At 39.1% G+C, this 17500-nt stretch overlaps 1 protein-coding gene across 1 annotated transcript in view; it reads left to right on the top strand.

Moving 5' to 3' along the window:
• Positions 1–17500, top strand: part of MEIS2 (Meis homeobox 2) — a 171771-nt gene that overhangs the window by 113589 nt on the left and 40682 nt on the right. The gene's annotated exons all lie outside the window — the stretch shown is intronic.

The raw sequence follows: 17500 nt of genomic DNA, 5'->3' as shown, positions 1-17500 counted from the left end.
TAGAACTAATAGAAATAGAAATTATTAAAAAAAGCAAAATTATTAACTTTTTCATAATTATTTTAAACAATGGAGCACATGCTCTGGTATTTTGAGAGTTAAGCACTTGTACACATCTTTCTCATTGTTTTGAATGAAGCTCAAGCATATGATCAAAATTCTTTGCTCGATAAGAGTATTTTTTCCAAAATCAGGCTGGAGAGCTACTTGAAAAGGAGTCACATTTCCGGACATAGATCCAGGCCCATGTGTATGTGTGATCCTGTATTTGAAAACACTGTGTGCACGTATCGCACAGAGAATACTTCATGTGCTTGAAGCTGGCACCATGCTTGAGCACCCTGTTAGATTGTGGTGTGAGAAGGTAAAGGCTGCAAAGGAAAATGAAAATACTTGTGAAAGATTTAGGCATTTATCCAGCTTGCTATTATACTGTGGAGTACTTACTATTAATGCTGTAACTTGTTGTGTAGACACTTAAGAAAAGAATTCTGCTCACATATCTGATATGACTTTGAAATTCAGACTTTGCCATTTCCAGGTCCAGGTAACATTTTAAAAATAATAACTAGTTTTAATGAGAAGGGATAGAATTATATCTCTTTTTCTGAGAGGAGATATAAGATAGACAGCAGAGGATAGATAGGAGAGGACTCTGACAGCAGGTAAGAAGCCCTACACTAAGTTTTTAGGGAGCTGAAATCTAAGCTTTAGAAAAAACTTCAAATTTAAAGATTAACTCTTCACACATTGATTCACTGATTCATTTCTTTTAGTAAATACAGTGAGAATATGTTTGCATTTAGTAAATCAACATGCCAAAGGAATACCTGTTTTGGAGAAAGAAAATGTTAACTTATGGAAGTAATGCTATAAGGATTAAATGCTGTACTTACCTAGGAAATTGAGGAAAACATTAGAAGCATGCATTTAAGTTTTTTCCTAAGTTAAATTAATTTGAAATTGAAACAACTCAGCTACCTTTTTTACATCTGTCTTTCCTTGGGTTTCTGTAATGCCAATACCTGCACAACCTTTAAGATATATACATTTTCAGCCTTTTAATTATTTTTAATTTCTTTTTGTTTATAGGCTTTATATCATTATTCACTTAGTCTAGATATATACAACAAATAAAGAAAGTGCTCATGAGTCTCTTGGTCTTACACTTCCATTTGGAAGCAAGTTTAACTGAATATTAAAAACCTGGGAGGATTATCCAAATGATATCTGTATATCAATGGTTTTCAACCTGTAGTCTGCCATCGGGGATCTCTGGATTACTCCTGAGCAGCCTGTAAAAATTGAGGAAAGTCCAGCTGATTTCAGTTGCTTAAATTCATTACATGTCTTCAATGGAAATGTTTTACAACTTTGAAAGTCAGAAAGGTTGCAAACTCTTTTTTAGATATTTACTTACCACTTGCTTGGGATATTATTGATCTTTTCCAAAAAGCAGCTGATAACTACGAAGGTTTTGCTTATGTTAAGCAGCAGATGGTTTATTCTGGATAGCTTCTGACTGGAAAACATTAAAGCGTTTTCTCAGAATTTTTTCACTGAATTTTCCCTAGAATTTCTTGATATTTTCACTTTTATAGGGAAATTTTTTTCAGTATATGGAAACCAGAACTTGGAATGGGCCTCACTTCAACAAATGCACAGAAGACAAGTGAAGAAGCAAGCCTTGTGTCCGTAGATTAAATTGTCCCCTGTAGAACATTATTAAAATATGCAATGGAAAATTAAGAGTCCACAAGTTAAAAATTATTGATTTCTGATGGATATTTCTCAAACAGTGTTACTTCTCATGTCCACTATGTAAATGGGAAAAGAATCAACCTCACACATTTCATAAGGAAATGCCAAAAGGTGTTAGATCAGTCATCAAGACCCAGAATTAAACCTTAAGACAGGGTGGAGTCCTGCTGATTTTGGGGAAAAGTGATGAAGCCAAAACCAAACCTCAGACTTCAGCCCTTGGGCAGATTCTTGAGGAGATACTATTTTTTGGGTAGACTTTCATTGCAGCACCTATTATTTTGAAATTACGTGTCTTGTAATGCTATGTAAATGCTGCAGGGTTTAGCTTATGAAAGGTTCACAAACTGAACCATGGGGTTTGATTTGTAGCAATTGGTAACAAAATCCCACCTGAAGTTATATGTAGATGTCACTCTCTGATGAAAGATAAACTTCTAAGGAGAGTATCATCGCTTCTCACAAAAAGGGAGAATGTGCTGTCCCCACTTTCGCCAAACCAAGAAACCCTTCCCTTTCTGGATAAGTTAAGAGGACCAGTAACTTTCCTGAGAAATCTCAGTTGCTATTGCAACATCAAATGATATTTGCAGAAGCCACCATACAGGTATGGCTGATAGCAGAAAACAGAAAGGTAACAGATACCATACAGGTATTCCTAAAAGAGCTATATTGAAGTGAGAAGTGATCTGGGAGTCACTGCACTTTCTGTCATATCTCACCTTTGATATACCCCTTTAAGAAAATATTTATCACAAAAACCCAGAAAGGATAAGTCTGTTCTCACTGGCATTGGAAAAAAAAATTTGGTGCCTCTGAGATGAACCTACTTGTTTGAATAAGTGCCCCTGTCTCAAGGAGTCATTAGACACCTCTCTTCCTTGAGAGCTTGGAGGGACTCATCGAAAGAAGAAGAGGCTATAGACTCAGGAGGAAAAAAAAGATAAAGACATGGATTTAGCCTTGTTCTACTTCTGCTGCTCATAGAAAAGATGACTACTTATCTAATTGTATGTGACTACACCAAGGAATATCTAAGGATATGAAAATTTTCTATATATTTTTAACAATGCAAAATATGAACATTACTTCTTAAAATCAGTAATCTGAGACCTTGGAAACATGTTGCAAATCTAGGAAATCAAGAGTAAACTGGGAATTGAGTAACATAATTCTGCCTGAAACAGTAGTAAACATATGGAATAATTGGCCAGTGAAGCAAGTAATCTAAATGAGTTTAGGAGACAGCTGGACATTTTTATCTCAGGAGAGAAAGGACTGAAGGATATAGAGATAAACCAGGGAGCTGACGATGAAATATACTGAAAGAAAAGGCTTGATGAACCAAAGGATCCTTTCTCTAGTCAGCAATTTCTTATGTTTATAAATTTAATATGAAAAGCTGCTGTGTGAAATGCTATTTCTACATAGCGTCAACACAGTGTCTAAAGAAGAAACATTTTGTTTTAGTAGATGAATTTTACTGATGCAGCCTCCACTGCCAGTAATAGATCTGCTTGATCCACCCACTTAAGACAAGCTCAACTGCCCCCACTCTCTCCAAAAATTGAATTATTTACACTGTACTTTATTGCTTCAACTTTCAAATTACTTCATGTAGTAGTACCTCACAATCCTTTTCTTAGCAAATCTGTGGCTAGTGAAAGTGTCATGCAGAGTTGTATGTTTCCAGTCCAGCTAGCCTGCAGGGAAAATTTCCTTTATTAGTGTTTTGTCTTCCAACAATGACATTTTAGATTATCAAAACCATCATTGTTAAAGATATTAGAAATATAAACAAGTTAATTCCAAGTAGTGAGTCTAGGTAGTTCTGTCTTTAACTAGTTCTTCTGAGTTCATAGTTTTCCTTCCTGTCATCGCAGTCACACTTTCAGAAAATAGAAAATAAAAACTGAAAGACAGAATCAAGCATAAAATATTGAAAAACTGAAAAACATTCAATTTTTAGTACTAATTATTGTATCCAGGCTCAAAGGTCACTTCCAATGCAAGTCCTGTGTGTGGTTACCTAACTACCCAAGTGCTTCACAAATCAGACATTTTGATGTGTAATTGGCAAGGTTTATGACTGTAATTAAATTGTGGTTTAAACTGATTACAGATGCAAAATTGCAGCTCTAGGAAAGAAGGCCAGGCTGAGGCCCTTTCAAAAGTCATGTTCTTCAGGTTTGACAACCAGAAAGATTGCACAATAAGTTTCAAAAGTCTTCATTTTCCATTAACTTGCAGTTTTGTTTTTGCTGGTGAAACATGATCAGCTTTAGTGCAGTCAATCTGATTGATACTGGTGCAAATTACAAAAAAAAAAAAAAAGAAAAAAGTCTCTGAAGTCTCTGTGTTTGGAATTTGGGGTGTGGAAGGAAGCTGGATGTATTGGCGCTGAGTGTGCAACTGCACCACTTGTGTTTGGAAAGAGAGGCAGCATTGCCAGCTTCCTGTGTTTAGAAGTGCTGGGACTGATCATTGAAATGCCTATTCTGACACTAAAATTGCAATTTCTCTGTCCCCTGCTGTGCCAGAAAAGCATTTCTGGAAAGAGTAACCCTTGTTCAAAATAATGCTGTTTCCAGAAACACTGTGCAAGTAACAACCAGAGTCTTTTAAAAGTCAACAAAGCGGGGGGGAAAGGGAAAGGAAAGGACTGCCAGCTCAAGTAGAGATTTAATATAAACCCCTTAAGTTCAACTGGTTTTGCTCCTTTGTGTCTCATCATTTTACTGTGTGAAGGAAGTTGGAATTAAGGATCTTCTCTGTCTTATCACAGGATATGTATTTATTTAAAGTGTTGTTATATCTAATTCATATTCCTGATTGCATTTAATGTAGAACAATAGAGGAATGTACCAAGTTTGTGTAATTCAAATAAACTCCCACAAAACCAGGCAGGTAGCCAGATCCATTGGGGAGGAAAGAGAAATGTGGTCATCCCCAGCATATACACTGGTGGGGATGGACCACATATACCTGTTCAGAAATCACCAGTTATTTCATTGCCCTATTCAGATATGCAACAAAGCTTTCCATTCCTCTTGATAATTGGGATTTTCATCATCCTTCTCCCACCCATCAGGAGAGAGGATAATAAATCCCACTGCCTAAAAATCATGCTCTGGGCACAGGTTCCTCCTTCTGCACTTCTGTGCAGAAGTATTTATAATAGAGACCATATTTGCTCACTTTTCTGTTTGGCAGGTTTTTTCTTTATGTGGAACCAAACCTACAGAACCCATTCTGTAATCAGGAAATATATTGTTATCACACTATATTTTCCATCAGGCTTCAACTGCTGGAAACATCTTGCCTCCCCCACATTAGTTTTCTCTTCCGCACCTAGATTAATTTAAAAGGTTCCCTTTCTCTTGGGCTAGCACTGCAGGCAAGGACTCGCCAGGGACTGGTTCCCTGATGACAGCAATAAGTCTCACTGGGCTTGCTTGAGAAGACGTTTGCCAAGCCTTTACTGCTCACCTAAGAGAAACTGCCTGAAAGTTGCTAATATTATACTATTTTTATTTGAAGGTTTGTTTGTGTTAGCTGAGACAGTGCCAAGTTCCAGGGTAGGTAGGGAAAGGAGGGAGAACTCCAGAATACAGCCACAGGGCCTCATTGCTGCCTTGCTGTTCTTGGGGGAGTTTTTCCTTGGAGATTTCCAGGAAAGAACTAGTTGAGGCAGCTCCTGGAAGACAAGGAATTTGTTTCTGATTATGACATAGTCTGACCATGTGAATCTGTTCAAGTATTTAAGTGTCTAACACACAATTAAGGTGAATTTTCCTCCTCTCCTAAATTTATTTTTTTTTAGCTCCTGAGACACCTCTTCTGGGTCATTTTTTCTGGATAGTTGGTCATACTGCTTCACTCAGCTCTCTCAGCCCAAACAGGTCCCCTGTGAATTGAGAACAGCCTCTTCATCTATGTCCCCTCCACTGGTCCCAGTCTGAAACACAACAAAGGGAAGGAATTTAGGGACATAGCACTGGGCCTGGACCTTTCATTGAAGAATTTCCAAAAGGTTAAGCTTTTTCACTTCTCCCAGCTTGATTAACTGTTGTAGCTCTCTTTGGCTTATCCTCAAGATTTGAAACATGTAAGTCACTGCTTTGAGAGGTAATTCCTTTTTAATTCAGCTCTTCCCTCTGCAAGAGAAAGGGTCTAGTAAGACTTACCTGACACCTCACACTGCAGTGAAATAATTTTGTTAGTACAAATAGTTCACAGTTCATAAATGAAAATATTAGTCTTTGAGATTTATTTTAGTTATATTTTCTGCAGTTTCACATGGTTTGGAGGGCTTTGGAAACAGAAAAATGTCAGAATGAGAGAGTTTGCATGGCAGGAGAGGGGATTTCCTAGTCACAGACCAAGTTGCTTTGCAGGAGATATCTTAGATTACCAGCAAAGAGAGAAACATATCTTCTTTCCAGTGTGAACAATCCAGATTTCCTCATTTGATAAAAAGAGAAAGAAAACTATCAGCACAGAAAGTAGAAAAAGCAGTCCTTAAAAATTTCTATTTCAGAACATTTTTGCTGCGCTTGCTTCAAGTTCCATTTCCTACTTCATTGTTTTATTGTGATTATAGTAGAAAACATATTCCCTTCTTTGTATGTGACTCATAACCATTGTTGCTGACTATTCATTTAGTTCAGACTTGCTGCTGTGTCCCAGCCCTTGTCTGAGACCTGCTTTGTTCTAGTATTTGATTGGGAACATGAGCAGGTTTATTCCTCTTTTTCTACTTCACAAGGTAAAGAAGGAAAAGATATTTCCCACATTTTCCATGTGTTTCCAGACATATCTTATCTTCTATATTTGTCACTACAAGCTAATGTTTCAGTCTGTTTAAAGTTGACCTCTCAAGTTGTGAACTTCCTTGAAAAACACTGATAAGCTAAGCAACTTTAACAGCTATTAGTGAGGGAGTGGTGGTGCCATGAGTTAGCACTAGTGTTTTATCTCAAGAAAGCAGAACACAAATGTGGCAAAAGTTCCCACGTGAAGACATAAATATATTGACAAATCATCATGGTGGCTTCAGCACAGTGCTTATAAGAAGAAGTGGCCTGTATTTCAGAAGGAGCATTGTTCCAAGGTGCTTGCCAGGAGATGTGGTTTCTCTCTCAAGTCAGTGAAGGAAGGTGTGCTGCTGAAGAGCAGCATCAGCCATTATGGCATTGTAAAATGTTTTTCACTATTCTGAAATCCTGTGAGGACCCCGACCTATTGAGAGCCCTGCAGAGAAGGATACAGGAGTACTGGGAGATCAGAGGCTGAACATGAGCCAGAATTGTCAACTCACAGCCCAGAAATTCGAGTGTACTCTGGGCTGCATCAAAAGTCTGACCAGCAGCTTGAGGGTAGTGATCCTCCCCCTCAGCTTGTCTCAAGAGATTCCCCCCTGGAGTTCTGAGTTCAGCCCTGGGGCCCTCATGGGAAGAAGGACACAGATGTGCTCAAGCAGGTCCAGAGCAGACCCAAAAGATAATCAGGGGGCTGGAGCACCCCTCCTATGAAGCCAGTCTGAGAGAGATGGGGTTGTTCAGCCTGGACAAGAGAAAACTCTGGGGAGACCCTAGACCACCTTCTAGTACCTAAGGGGGCTCTACAAGATAGGTGGGGAGGAACTCTTTGTCAGCGTGTGTAGTGGTAGGATGAGAGATAACGTTTGTCATGGCTTAACTTTAGCTCCATGTCAGCCACACTCAGATGCACACTCATTCCTCCCTGCCAGTGGGGAGAGGGAGGATGGGGATGGGGGAGAGAATTGGAAAAGTGAGAACACTCATTGGCTGAGATAAAGGCAGTTTGATAGATAAATGTAAAGCAAAATCTTCACACAGGAAAACAAGGAATTCCTTCACCACTTCCCATGGGCAGGCAGGTGTTAGGAATTTGCAGGACAGCAGGGCTCCATCACATGGAACAGTGGCTTGGGAAGACAAACAGCATCACTCTGAACAGCCCCCCTTCTTACTCCCTCTTCCCACCACTGTATTTTCTGAGCATGATGCCATATGGTGTACGATATGCCTTTGGTCAGCTGGGGTCAGCTGTCCCACCTGTGTCCCCTGACAGCTCCTTGTGCATCCCCAGGCCCCTTGCTGGTGCAGGGCAGTGAGAAGCTGAAATGGCCCTGACTCTGTGTAAGCACTGCTCTGCAGTATTGAAAACATTGCCATGTTATAACATTGTTTCCAGCAAAAATCCAAAACACAGCCCCATACGAGCCACCATGAAGAAAATTAACTCCATCCCAAACAAAATCAGCACACCATTTTAAATTGAAAGGAGGTAGGTTTAGATTTGATATTAGGATGAAATTCTTTACTGAGAGGGTGGTGAAACATTAGAACATTTTGTCCAGAGAAATTGTGCCCCATTGCTGGAAATGTTCAAGGCCAGGTTGGATGGAGCTCTGAGCAGCCTGGTCTAGTGAAGGGCGTTCCTGCCCATTCCAGGTGTCCCTGGGGTGGAACTAGGTGGTGTTTGAGGTTCCTTTCAACCCAAACCATGCTATGATTCAATAAATGAGATTTATACTGTGAAGGATGGAGGAGCAAACCCTGCTGCAGTTCCACCTTCCTCTCTTAATGGGTACTAGCAATTTGACCAAGCAGGATCAGTTGTTTCCCAATATTTTTTCAAATTTGCCCAGGAGTTTTTAAAGAATAGAAACATGGTTAGGAATAGAATGAAGAAATCTCTTCTTAATACAGAGTTAATTCAGACAGGGTTGGTGTTTTTTGCTTTTCTGTTCATTTGTTGATTACTCAGTGAGTGTTTTACATAAATAAAACTAAGCCCAGTACTGCTTGCAAAATCAGTTCCCCACTTGCATCATTATTCACTTTTTTCCATCTTTCCATTGGTTGTCTAAGCCACATGGCATGATTTTTAATCACTGTCTTCATGAAAGTAGCTGTACAATAGTGTTACTAACAAAAGGAAGGATGTTATGAAGTTTTCATTCTCTCATGGATAGTGCAGGAACTTGGGGAATTAGTAATAGGCAAGTTGGCAAAAACAGGAAACTTGCTTTTTACTTTTTTCTCCTGTTCTTTTACAGTAGGTCTTTCCCTGAAATATTACTATTGGAAGGTATAGTAGAAAAATGAGATATGGACTAAGATTTTTAAAGACAAGATTTTTTAAATTCCATCTTATCTGAAGAACAGTAACTCCATATGCACATATTAAGCAACAGAAGAACAATCAGAAATTAGTGGAATACCTAGATCCTAGCACATGAGTCTATGGAAGAGCAAGAGAGGGAACAAGTCCTATGTTGAAGGAGCAAGTCAGAAGGCTGAAGGAGAGGTATCCTTGCATGAACATGATGATCATCCCAGAACCCTGCCAGGTCAAAGCAGCTCTTATTCTAGCCAAACCCTCTGTGCAGCATGAGCACAAAGCATCAGAACTGTGTTTCTACCTGTTCCTTGTGGAGCTCAGCCCTCTAAATGCAAAGCCTATGTGACTGTTGATTCAACAGCCTTTTCTCACATGACAGTCTTCTATGATTTGTGACAAATTCTCAGTGTTATTAGCACAAACACAGAATAACTATTTTATGGGGACATTTGTTCATTCCTCCCTAGCAAAGTTGCAGTTAGGGACTCCTTCAACCTCCTGACTGGCTGAGGGAGGAGGGGAAGGACAGGACAAGAAATTTGAACTTCTCTCTTATTTCCAAAGCAGTGAAATAGTTGTACTTGTCTCCATATAATTATCAATGTGTCAATGAGCCAGTCAGCAATGGAATAAGAATATAATACTGATATATAGTTTATACTAGTCCTAATCCAACACCAGGAAAATCCTAACACAAGCAGTAGTAGGATAGCTGCTGCCTACCCTGCCTCTGCTGAGGCTGCTGGGGTGTAGTGCTTGGTGCAAAGGTACGAGTCTGACAGCACAAATATTCAAAGTAAGGCAAGAAAACAATAATAATAGAGATTCTCCCCACTTGCTCCATCTGAAAAAGCACTGTTGCTAAGTGGATGAGCTTGGAAAAAATTTATCAACAAACATTCATGGAGAAAAATTGAACTGTTCAAGTGTTCATGAGAAAAATGAATGAGCCAGGGCTCAAAGTAAAAGACTGATCAGAGTCACCTTCCTCCAAGAAATGCAACACATGCCTTCACCCTCAATTAGGATTCTTGTTGCGGAATGGGCAGTTAAAGGGGTGTGAGTTTGATTGAAATTTTATATTTTATAAAAATATATTATTTTATTTCAAAATATTTAAGACCATGTGCTTTAATTCAATTTTTAAAAAATATAAGTAAGCATCACAATGTGTAAAGAAGCTGGAAAACTTGATGCAAAAGGCTAGCTTTTGGAACCAGAAAAAAACATTTTAGATTAACCAAAATGAATAAGATTCATATTGTTTTCTAGACAGAGGATAGTTAGGTATTTAGATCCAATTCCTGCAGGGTATTTGTGCATTCTCTTACAGATTAAAGCAGCTAGCAGAACAAAACCCAGACTGTTTTGGATCTGGCCCATCTTCAGGTGTATAAAGAAAAGCAGTAACAAAAGAAAACTCAGTTGAAAATTTCTGATCAAAAATCATCAACAACTCTGACCTTGCTGTACGTAACCAAGCTGGTAGAGACTGGCTGCATCTCAAAAATAATCAAGGTCTAACATGATGCTGATCCTATTGTGTCTTTTGTCCTATTGTGTATTTTGGCATGGAAAGGAAATAACAGAATCTCTCCACAGGCTACTCATTTATAATAAATACTGATTGGCTATACTGGTAATTTTATGTGATAAAGATATTAAATTGTGTCAATAAAACAGGAACAAGTGATGTGTAAAATAATTAACACTAAAGGGAAACATAATAAGTTACTTATTAAAATCCATAGATGGATTATGTGACCCTGTGATTACAAAGCTAGGGAGCACATGACTTGTTATACATGTTTTTGTCCAAACACCTCATTGCACTCTGTCAGATTACTGGCTCCTGACACTAAATAAAATTCAGGTATGATTTATGGAGTGGCCTTTTGACAGGAGCTGGAATCAGAAATGGTTTAGGCTTTGCCACTATTCAGCACTGTTTTCATTAGCTACTGATATAATGCAGGTATTGCATTTAGTCAACCAAATTACATGTAGTTCTCCAAGAGTCTCCCTCACTCCCTGTAGTCATTGTTCCACTTATAATAAAATTTTTCTATCAATTTGTCACAAGAGGAAGACTGAAGTTCACTAAATTACAGCCATGTGCATTTGGGCACTAGACAAAGTGATACCAATTAAAAGAAACGAAACAACAAACCCAACTTGATTCTATTTTTAAATTGTTCATGGAGAACAGGGAAACTGGCTCACAGAGGAGGCCACCCCTGAATTTCAAGCACTGGAAATTTCATTTAGCTTAATTAGCAAAACAGCATCAGTCTAGAAAAGAATAAAACAAAGACAGAGATGCTAAATAATATGTCAAAAATGACACCTGGCCTCCCCTATGACTGATTAGTTTGAGAGTTTTGCTATGTGAGTTGGAAGCATCATTTTGCACTTGTTTCTCCCTGCTCCCTGTATAATTTAATTTTTTTTTAGACAGCCTGAAAATGTTTTTTCTACACACAGACAGCAAAAGAATCCCAGTTCTGACAGCTGAAGTGAAGCTCAGTGGTCTAGCAGTACTGCCACACAGAAGACTTGAATTTGGGAGTGGCCTGGGGGCACTCTCTTTATGAGCCTTTGATGCCCTGATGTGTCACAGAGGTGAGGGCTTTGACTTCAGGCAGCTGATGGCTCCTGACTTTGTAAGCACCTCCTGATGACTGAATTATGACGCAGCACTTGCATGGCATGGTTGGAGATTGCTTAGCCCTGTCCTGACCGGGCAATGAACAAAGTTAATAGGTGTTTCATGTACAATGTGCTGGTTCACAAAATCCATCCCAAATTAATCTGGCTGTGTATCAGAAGAGCTATTTACAGAGCTTCTGCAGCAGCAGCTAGGCTTCATGCTACCTGTAATGCAGAATGACTTCCTGGGGCCATCTCCAAACTCTTTCTGCTTACAGCCTGTGATTACTCCTCTGAGTTTTAGTGAGTTATTACTTTTTGGTTTTAACAGCTACTGGCTGTTGTGACTTTGGTGCCAACAAGCATTCAATACGGGACCAGAAATTGCTAGCATGCAGTTTAGTCTGGGGATGTGGCACCCATGCCATCTTCTACAACTTTTGAGACATCAAAGTACGTCAAGTGCGCTGACTTTTGGGCAGGTCTTCAAATCCTTATTTCCATGGATATTCCTTGTTTCTTCTACTTTTCTGCTGTCTTCATACTGTTGGTTGGGTTTATGCTGGAAGCCTATACTCTTTATATATCTCTTCTTACCAGGTGAAGTTAGCTCCAATGTGAATGAATCTTCTGGAGTCCCCCTTCCCTGGTACTGGCAGGCTGTTCTGGATGATGCTTTGTGGTTAAGTCAGTTTAGCTCTGTCAGAACTCTGTTCACATACTGTGTATGAGCTTGGAGTGATTATTTCCTTGCTATTTATTGCTTTGCGTGTCAATTTTATTGCTGGGCTGGCACCTATGCGTTATGGCTGCAAGTCCCTGGCTTCTTTGGTGTGCAGCCTTTCCTGCTTAGTTGTTGCTTCTCTTAACTGGTCTGTTGCCCATCTGTTGTCCTTCTGGATTGCAGCAGGTCAGTCCAAGGAAATTATTCTGACTTTCCTGTCTATGCTGGGCTCACATTTAGCTCCAGAAACAGTTTGCTGTGGTGGTTCAATGCTGCAAAGTGGGGATTAGCTCTTACCTTTCCTTTCTTTGCCATGTTTCTTCTGTCTGTCTCTGAAAACTATTGACATGGATGATAGAATGCTTGGCAATTTTATATTCATTTATGAGAAGAAGCTCCCAGTTTGGCACTGTATTATTAAAATTCTGCTGCTCTACATTAAACTCAATACTGTAGCTTATGTAATACCTTGCAAAAGGTGACCTATGCTTTTGGTTAATTTTCTTGGTTCTCACCCACTCTTATTCAAGCTGACATTAAGCAGCTAAGTGAGCACTTAAATAAAGAGTATGGTTTCTGTAATCAACACAGATGGGGAAGAGACTTCACAGGGCAGTTTCACAGATCACAGGTTAACCTTCTCTATGAAGGTCCTAGGTTTCTTTGCTGCTGGTGGGAGTGACTCTTCAATGTTTCACATTTTGCAGGATGAAATTGGGCCCAATTCTGCTTACCCCAAATCAGAGTAATGTTGCCCTGTCTCTGTTTAATTTTTATCCTCAAATGTTCAGTCCAAAACAAGCTTTGGGCTAGGAGTTCATGACACCATAGCATCCTTTGTCAAAGGATTGCTCCCCCTACATTGTTCCATGCACATTGTTCACTTGTCTTTTACACTTGATGCCTGGTTAGACAGTATACTCCTCAAAATCTCTTGTATTTACCCCCCAAGAAATGGTATATGCAAACAGATTTTACTGTATAATGAGCTCAGCCTTGCAGTCCCTTACTGAGCTGTGGCTGATGAGTGCTCTCTTATTGAGAAATAGTCATTTGCTTATGATTATCTACCAATATCCTGAGTAGAAATAGAATTAAGATTGGAAAAACTCACTCTTAGCACAGTCAGGCGAAATCTTGGCCCTTCTGGAATCCGAAGAATCAAACTAATAAAAAACTGAGAAATCCATTTACCTTTCACTTCATCCACCACTTCCTGAACTACATTTGTATTCCAGACACTATAAGTGACAATGCCAGCAAAGTAGGCCCAATCTCTCTTTTGTCTGTCTTAGGAGAGTCCCACAACAGGTTTTACGAGCACACAAACTACCATGAAGAAAAGTACAATGTGCACTTGTATCTTGACAGCCAGTCTGTGGTAATTACTTATATGTGTGTTCCTCTCTTCATGATAAATGTAGCCTTTCTGAGACAATTTACCTCTCTAAGGTGGGATAATTCTGATTTACTCGTTTAGAGAACATGCACAGCTCGTTATTAAGAAACAGCTGATATAGTGTATATTCACACTTCAAGTTATCCTCTTTGAGACTGTCGTTATGCCCTAACTTCTAGTCCATCACAGAGCTAATGAATCCAACCTTTCTTCAAGAAGGGCACAGCAACTTCAAATTTTGAGACTGAATATCTCAGAAAGTCAGTAACTGAGAGTTTGTGAGGGAATGTGATGTGAAACAATTATTCTATGTGTTATTATAGTTAGTGTTTTCAATTTGCTCAGAAAAACCACAGCAACTGTGGTTGGAAGTGTGAAAATTTTTGTGAAGATATTACTCAAGTATTTGTTGAATTAAGGAGAATTTAATATGTTAGCTCACAGCCACTGCTCCGTATCTAGGTCTGAGAGAATATTTCTGTAACAAGTGCATATTGATCTGAGATTTTTTGTTCATTTTTCCTATTCTCTTAGGCCATAATACTGAACTTGCAGCACCAAAACCCAAGATGGTTTATGGAGAATTCAGGCTTTATTTTCTTATGAGGCTAGATCTGGATTGGATGTTATCCCTGTCCAAATGTTTTACCTGTCCTTTTTTCAGTGCAATATTCTTTAACATACCTTATCCCTCAGCACAGTCTACAGTTATATTGGTCTTGGTGAGCTGGATGAAAAGGCAGTCAGCCCTTTGTGAATTGTTCAAGCATGGATGTGAGGAGATAAGCGTTTTTCTCTTACGAATTTGTAATTGGGGGAGGGGGGTGGGGTTGCAGGTTATGGATTCCTTTTTTTTCCCAGCTCCTGTCAAATTTTGTTTCTAAAACAAAAAGTCTATATGCCATGCAAAAGCATTTGTGTAATAAATGGTGTTGATTACAACATTTGGATGTTTGGACTAGAGCAAAGGTAGAGGAGAATTACGTCCATAATATTCACAACTGGACGTGGAGTCAGCTGCAGCCTTCGAGTGAAGCGGGGTGTCGCTGCCACGGGCCCTGGCTGGGTAGTAATTAGCATTGACTCCATGATTCACAGAAGGCTGGTCAATCTCTTTATTGTATATATCATTATTAAGAAACTCATTGCTTTTATAGACAGTTACAATACAGTTGGACTTGACTGGTCCTTCAATCAAAACCCGTCACCATTGGCTAATTAAGGAACCACCCTTTGGTAAACAAATCTCCATAACACATTCCACATGTTCACAACAACAGGTGCAGCAGGTTAAGAATTTTTTCTCATTCTTTTCTCTAATTTTCTCACAGACTTTTCCCAGAAAGGCCTGGGAAAGTTGTCTGTTGCTGTCTGTGGCCAGAGAGCTGCTGCCACAGGGGTACATATCCTGCTGCAAGAGCCTCCTGGCAGCACCAGCAACAGGGGCAGATTCACCAGGACTGGTACCAGGACCAGTACCACCTGCTAGCAAAATGTGTGGTAGCCCATGTCCCAGCGTGGCAGGGAAACTCGGTGATGGTACAACTCCCACATCACAACGGGGACTGCCTCCATCCCAGGGGAGCTCCTGCCAGCCCTTGCTCAAAGCAGAGGATGTCTGTCTGAGTACAGATCTGCATCAGCTGGTTCCATGTTTATTTCCACTCACTCTAAGAAGGAGAGGCAGTTGAGAATGAGGAGTTGGTGCTAGCAGAACTTCTTGATTGCATAATGTTTCTCACATCCACAAATCAGGCTGTTCATATTCATGATCAATGACAGAGAATAAGATTCAGAGAAAAGGATAGTCTGGCAAATCCTTGAGATCAAATGGTCTTAAAGAGAGGAATTTTTTATGTCCCCTACTGAATTAATATTTATGGAATACAGCTCCTATTCTTTGCAACACACAAACATTTGTATGGGTTTTGTTCTGACTTCCACAAGTTGTTTATTTTTAAGGTATCAAACCTCTATTAAATAAGGCAATTGAAAATACATAAGATGTATTCTGGGATAAATAGAATTTATCCTATTCAAATCCTGGAATTTCAAATGTTGAGATCAAGTAATCCATAATAGCAGCTATAAAAAGTGGCAGCGTAGCCAAGTGAATTGTACACTGGGATCCAACAGACATGGAGCATTTTCTTTCTTGTGTCTCTGAGCTTCTTAGGCAGGTCACTTTACTTCTTTCTGCCTCAGTTATTCCATCTAAAAAACATCAATAATAATGCTGTCATACTTTGTGATGTTAGGTATTACTACAATAACCTCTATTTTATATGCAGGAACTGAGAGCTATCAGAAATAAAAATTTATTTTCTGTGATGGACTGTTGCTTTTAAGGCTCAGAGAAGACTGTCAGCAAAGTTGCTATTTTTGGCTGCAAAAAGTGGGTTTGAGTTTATTGCTAGAATGTATTATCTTCCAATAAAGATTGTATTTCATTTGAAGTTTGCTTACTGAAGAATGCACCACATCAAATTTCATAATTTTTATTAATTTTAAATATAATTCTGTTATTCATTAGGTAGTCCTATTATAGCAGTAGTGGATGACACATTCATTATAAGCAGCATCTATTTCTGGAGACCAATAACTTTTTAAAATAACTAGACTCTGAGTAGAAATTTTCATACTTAATTTCATCTCAGGGGTGAATATTTTATATGTTTAACTTTGAAAATCTGAAATTGAGCTGGATTATTTTTCAGGATAAGATGTGCAACAAATGGCAATTATTATTTGGTTTGAATTAGTTTGTTGCAATGGTTTAGGGTGCTTTTAAAGTTTTGGATTCTTTTGAAAATTTTGATTAGAACTGAGTGGCTAGCTTAACACCAAAAACCAGCTGATTACTAGCGTGGTCCCACTGCAAAGCCCTTGCTAAGGCTAGTCAAAGGGGATAGGAGCAGCCTTGGGCACCAGTATTGCATCCAAGGTTCTCTATTGGTCAGGGGGAACAGCAAAAACAGTGCAGAGATATTTTTTAAATTCCTGTAAAAAATCTGGACTGCCCTCATGGAGAAGCTTGTGCTTCTCTCTTTGACTTTGGTAACCTGGTTTATTTATTTAGTGACTGGAAAATCAAACCAAGAACTGCAACTTCACTGTACTGGACTGATGTCCCCCAGGTTCTGTGGAGAGATTCTTCCCTGGCAACCATCTAAAACTAACCTTTGCACTCTTTGAAATGCTTTTTTAGAGCTTGCCTCTACCTGTGCCTTAAAATCACTCCCATCTGTCTTTGGTTAGGCAAGTGACTCCTGCTTTTTATGCTAAATTGTTTGTTTTATTGTTACTTAATCCTCCCAAATCACCACCACGCCCTCACATCTCCCCATCAGCTCTGTCTGATATGCAGATTGGGAAAGGTTTGGGGTGGGGACCCTACTATTAGATCACTACATTTAGCCTAGCACAAGGAGACTGATCCCTAGCTGACACCCTGCGCATCATGATAACACAAGATAATAATAGAGGATTTTATAGGCTAGCAGGTATTTACCAGGCAAATGATAAATAACAAAGGGAGGTTGTGTTTTGTGTAAGCAAAGAAATATGATTAAATCTTCTGCAGGAACTTGAGCCTATTCAGTGCATAAATCTTTCCTAGCCTTTCTGCTACATTAATACACAATCAACTCCTATGAAGACCTTAACTCCACTGCTTTCAGTGATCCACAGTCCTTACCTGTAACAATAGCTATGCTCAACTGAAGTTATATTTAAAATTTTTCCTAATCAGTATGGAATTGAATTCTTTCTAAGAAGTATTCTGTGCATTTTATGTGCCACAACTGGAGCTCTCT

This window comes from Geospiza fortis, unplaced genomic scaffold, assembly GCF_000277835.1.
Source record: "Geospiza fortis unplaced genomic scaffold, GeoFor_1.0 scaffold54, whole genome shotgun sequence".
Lineage (NCBI taxonomy): Eukaryota > Metazoa > Chordata > Aves > Passeriformes > Thraupidae > Geospiza > Geospiza fortis.
The sequence above is the reverse complement of the archived record's forward strand: the minus strand, read 5'-3'. Positions and strand labels throughout refer to the sequence as shown.